Raw genomic sequence first — 5195 nt, forward strand, 5'->3', positions numbered from 1 at the left:
TGTGCCCATACAGATAGCTTGTCGAGCTTGAAGGCATCTGGATTCTTAAAACCATCATATTCCTGCATTATTACCGCCTGATCTCTGAACAGCCATGGGCCTTCTGCCATCGCCTTGTTCCAATCACCAAGACATCCAAACTGTGCCGTGAACAGATTTGCCTTGATTTTCCTCCATGTCACTGACTTAGCTGGATTCCATGCCGCCCTCATGTCATTATACAACGCATTAGGGCTAAAGGATTTTAGTGTATGAACCCGAACGATCGCAAGCCACTTTGCCGGCTCAAGCATATCCGGCAACTCCTCCTCCCAGATGAAGTCATCTTCCTCCTCTTCCTGCAGCGTGAGCCTCGCCAGGAGTTCCTCCGCTGATTCCTTCTCCCGCTTCCCCTGTGATCCTGAAGCTTCTGACATCTTGTAGATTCAATCTACACGCCCCCGTTCCCTCTCGGATTTGCTCTATTCCAAGGCTGGGAAGGATCACCAGGATCCCCCGTGATCGGCCCGAGTCTAGAGAGGACAAACAGCGATCAGTGGCCGGGGCGGAGGCAGGATTCCGGCGGTGACGCCGGAAGATATCGAAACCCTAGGGTTTTCGCCCTAGGGGACTTTCCTTTGCTGCAACAATATTCGGATCGCACGGTTGTACCAACCAATCTTCTCCGATGGGACTCAAGCCCATCCCTTACATTCCAGGCCGCTGAGATCCATTGCCGCTCCCCAACAGAAAAAAAATGTTCCAAATAAACCTACAAAAAAAGATATTCCGAATGTTACTAAAAAAACAGATATTCTGAATTACGAGCAGCTAGACTGCATCGTGGATCTCACACAAAATTCAGTACATATCAATCTCGCTTTATTTAGTACAAACGGATTTGCATGATGCTCCGCAGATCACAGTATTTTTGATCCGCCACTGCTGATCATACACGCCAGCAAAGTGAAACTTAACAAAAAAGGTTAACTAAAACCTGGGCGTCCAGAAGGGAAAGGAGTCCTTGCATTTTATTCATCAGGTTCAGGGCATGCATAACATGTTCAGAAATATGAGCAGCTAAACTGCATCATGCATCTCACACAGAAGTCAGGTCGATGTTACACTATATAAAAGTCTAGGTTTATTCAGTGCAAACGGATTTGCATGATGCTCACACATGTTACAGTATGTTTGCACCACTCCTGCTAATTATACACGCCATCAAATTGACATTGCAGTAAAGGATAACTAAATTTCAGCTGCTCTCTAGCCTTAGCTCCATTGGTTCCCCTGCATTTTGTTTTACGTCAACCATGCATCATTTTTCAGTCCCTTTTCAGTCTTAGCTCCGCTGCTTTGTTTCATTTGTTTCGTCGCTGACCCTCTACTCCACAGTTCTTGCATCAAGTTGGTCGACCAGCTTGTTCTGGAGCTTCCCCACGGTCCGGACAGGTTGCTACTAAATAGTTCCATTCAAGAATGAATCAGCATTTTTACTGAACTGCATATATGCAATAGACAACATACACATCTGAACTATTTCAAAACGGCCAGAATATGAATATGTTCTCTGTATTTTCAGGGGTGCAGAGATTGAATATCCATCTGACCAACACTGTTTTATCTACATTTTTCATGTTGCCACGCACTGCACTCATCCCATCATGCTTGCACTCTTGTACGACACCAAAAACTTTCTGAAAAAAATTCTGAACTAACACGATGACTCCATACCTTTGTGTCCATCCAGGCGCTTTTGGGCCGATCTACTCAGACTGTTCTGACGCTTGCGTCTGTTAGAGTGCAATGTCACCGTCCGCCACCCCCACCGCCGCACAGATTTGACCCACGCCGATGTCCGCTGCCAAGGCAGCAGCTCCTCCATTGACAACTGCGTAGGCAATTCTGGCACAGGTGCTAGTACTGGATACTGCAGAAGCTCAATCGGAATCTCGTTGGCATTGACCTCCTCCAGGAACCATGATGGTTCTTCTGATCAAATAAATTGAGGCGGAAACCACAGGATTAGATCTTGTGCTTTTGGATCCCACAAATTAGATGGCACCGCACACATGCAATTCAGATATGTACCTCCTAACCGGAAAGCATGTTTTCTGGCCCGCGGATCAGGACGCACGTGACGTCACGAGCCACGGCTCGGATTCAAACCGTCGACGCCGTCCCGTGGCCGTCACTTACCTCGGCGCCCGTATGCCTGCTTTACCACATTAACAAATGACCATAGTCCCTGACAAGAATTCAATGCACCCATCGCGATGCTATTCTCAGCGGCTAAGATAACGAGCACCTGTGTGCTCGGGATCACAAACTCCGCGTCCCTAGTTTCTATGCTAATCTGGAGACAGTAAGGTTCAGTTCTTTAAAGTAAGCTGCTACAGCCAGTAGGGACCCAGTACACTCAGTAAAAAATTTATCTGCAAGGCAAAATGACATCAAGATTTTGCAAAAAAATAAATCATACAAAATAACCGAAATAATCAAGAACTTCATGTATGTTAATTTTTGAACTCCCTTGAACAGAACTGCTCGCTTTTTTCTGTTGCCTAAGCCACTTACATACAAACAGAAATAAATTTGTAGACCAAAGGACTCAGCAAATTGAACCATTAATTTTCCAACCAGAGAACTGCAGGAGTTAGCAAAAATTAACTATTTCCTCAATGATTTTCCAACCAAAAATCACATATTTTTAAACAAAGCCAAACTTTTTCAATGAACTTCTTTAGGTTTATGTGTACGAACTTACCAACTTTCCAAACAAGTACTTAGCTCGCTTATCTTCTTTCCTTCATGATGGAATTAGAAGTGCACAACATAGAAGCAATAACACATGGATCAACTAGGGAAAACAACAGAACACAAAACTAAACAGAAATTAAACCAAACAATATGGCACAGTTTTACTCTCTAGTATACTAACCACTGCAGAATATTCAGTACAGTGGTAATACTACTTTGCTCATCCATTTGGTAATTTCTTAAGGTTATGAAATTAGACTTTTACAGGTTTCATGAGAAATCAAATATGTTCGTCTCATACAAGTGAAAGAATTGTCCCTGCTTTGGTCTGCTTATTGCTAACCATCAACAAACATTCTAGAGGGACTACAAAATGATTAAAGAGTACTATATAAATTTCTTTATCTGGCAAATTATAAAATAGATCTTAACCATTTTAGAAGATGCTCTTTGTGTGCAACTTTTCTGTGAGTTCATTTGATACAAATAAAATCACATCAGATTGGGGGGAAAGTTAGATCATGCTGTCATATGCACAACTGAGCTAAGTTGATATCTGCATCTGTAATATGTTTGTTTAGCTTGCCATTTCATCAAATAAGTGCTAGGCACCTTGACTTCTCAACTTTCATGATCTTTTCCAGATGAACAAGTGCAACTTTTTATGGAACCAAACTTCTGAACTTTTTCCAATAGACACTTTGAACGTGTGGCGGCGTGCACCAGTGCCGGCAAAAGCTCATATGTGAAGGAGCATGGCAGGAGGAGCTCAGACGGATAAGTGAGGAATAGTTGGACTGATGTGAGCCCGATACCTTGACGAGGACAGGAGGAAGTAGTCCGTGTGGGCGGCGGGCGCTGCCTGTAGAACTGAGCTTTTTTTTCTTGCAATCCGTCCAACCTCCCTCGTGCTGCACTACAGAGAGAAACAAATTAGTGAGAGAAAAGAGCAGTAGAGGGAAAAGAGATGTATGTACTGCTCCTGTTATTCTTGTTGAACCGCAACTGAATGCCATAATGAAGAGAAACCGTAGAAGAGGTTGCGTGTTAGCAGTGCTGGATGCAAAGGACCATAGGCATGGGGGGAACTATCGTGTGGCGCGGAGCTGCTCGCCGGAGGGAGCGTCGGGCGTGCTAGTAGAGTTGCTGGAGGGGGAGGGCAGGTGAGGGGGCGGCGCTAGAGCTAGCCCAGCGGCGGAGGTGTTCGCCATGGCCGCGGGAGGTGGCGACCTCCATGTCGCGCCGCGGGGATCCACGGATAGGGTAGCGGTGGGGGTGCGGCAGGGGCCACGGCCACGCATGAGGTAAGGCGCGCCGTCGGCAATGGCGCGCTGCTTGGCCGAAGGAAGAAGGAGGAGCGGGGGCAGTGGCGCGCTTGGCCGGAGGAGGAAGGAGGCCCGGGGCGGCGGCGAGCTTGGCCGGAGGAGGTAGGAGGACCGGGGGCGGCGGCGAGCTTGGCCTAAGGAGGAAGGAGGCCTGGGCGGCGGCGAGCTTGGCTGGAGGAGGTAGGAGGCCAGGGGCGGCGGTGCGCTGTAGGGAGCGGGCTCGGGCGGCGCTGGATGCAGGGGTGGATCGTGGGGGCTTCGGTCAGTTTACAAGATTCGCGTCCATCGATCTATACAGGGCGCGAGGGTAACAAAATAATATTCTGTTACTAGTAACAGAATAGCCCAGTTATATATATATATATATATATATATATATATATATATATATATATATATATATACTAATAAAGCGGCTATCGCTTCTGGTCGTCCGTCATTAAAATTACCCTCTAAGTTGATAAAAATTACCCACCAATGCCACCCATAAGTGGGAAAATAATTCAACTTTTCAGATCAAAAATCACCGTCTACTTCGTTGTCATATAGCTGCGCGACGAGAATAATTCATGAAACGATAAGCGGCAGAGTTGTTGGCTGATCGCTCCTGTTGCGCCGAGAACTGGGTTCGAATCCCAGCTTTCACAGTATTTATCTTTCCTTTCTCACGCATGTCCCTACCCAGTTCATGGGCCGGCCCATGTGCAGGGCTAACTCTCCTTTTTTTTTATTTTTTATTTTTATCTTTTCTTTTCTCATTTTGTTTTTTTCTTATTTGTTATTTAAATTATTTCGGGATTTTAATAATCTAAAAGTTGCAAGTTTTCAAAAAAAATGTTTGAGAAATCATAAAAATATATGTGAATTCAAAACAAAATTTTGCAGATTCAAATGTCTTTTTTTTACTTTTTATTTTTATCTTTTCTTTTCTCATTTTGTTTTTTTCTTATTTGTTATTTAAATTATTTCGGGATTTTAATAATCTAAAATTTGCAAGTTTTCAAAAAAAATGTTTGAGAAATCATAAAAAAATATGTGAATTCAAAAAAAAAATTGCAGATTCAAATGTTTAGAAAACCATAAAAAATTTGCAGATTCAAAAAATGTTGATGTTTTTGCAAAACTGTT

The 5195-nt window shown here is 44.2% G+C and overlaps 1 long non-coding RNA gene across 3 annotated transcripts; it reads right to left on the reverse strand.

Annotated features, from left to right (window-relative positions):
* Positions 1 to 983: 983 nt before the first annotated feature.
* LOC123061774 (uncharacterized) lies at positions 984 to 4342 on the reverse strand. 3 transcript variants are annotated; one of them, XR_006429273.1, is made up of 4 exons: positions 3558 to 4342; positions 2074 to 2789; positions 1717 to 1974; positions 984 to 1438 (listed from the first exon to the last, which is right to left on the reverse strand). It is a non-coding gene; the product is annotated as an uncharacterized lncRNA (long non-coding RNA). The 3 variants fall into 3 exon arrangements; XR_006429272.1 differs by having other exon boundaries at positions 984 to 1441; positions 2074 to 4341; XR_006429271.1 differs by having other exon boundaries at positions 2074 to 4340.
* Between the last annotated feature and the right edge of the window lie 853 nt (positions 4343 to 5195).

This window comes from Triticum aestivum, chromosome 3A (assembly GCF_018294505.1).
Source record: "Triticum aestivum cultivar Chinese Spring chromosome 3A, IWGSC CS RefSeq v2.1, whole genome shotgun sequence".
In the NCBI taxonomy this organism is placed as follows: Eukaryota; Viridiplantae; Streptophyta; class Magnoliopsida; order Poales; family Poaceae; genus Triticum; species Triticum aestivum.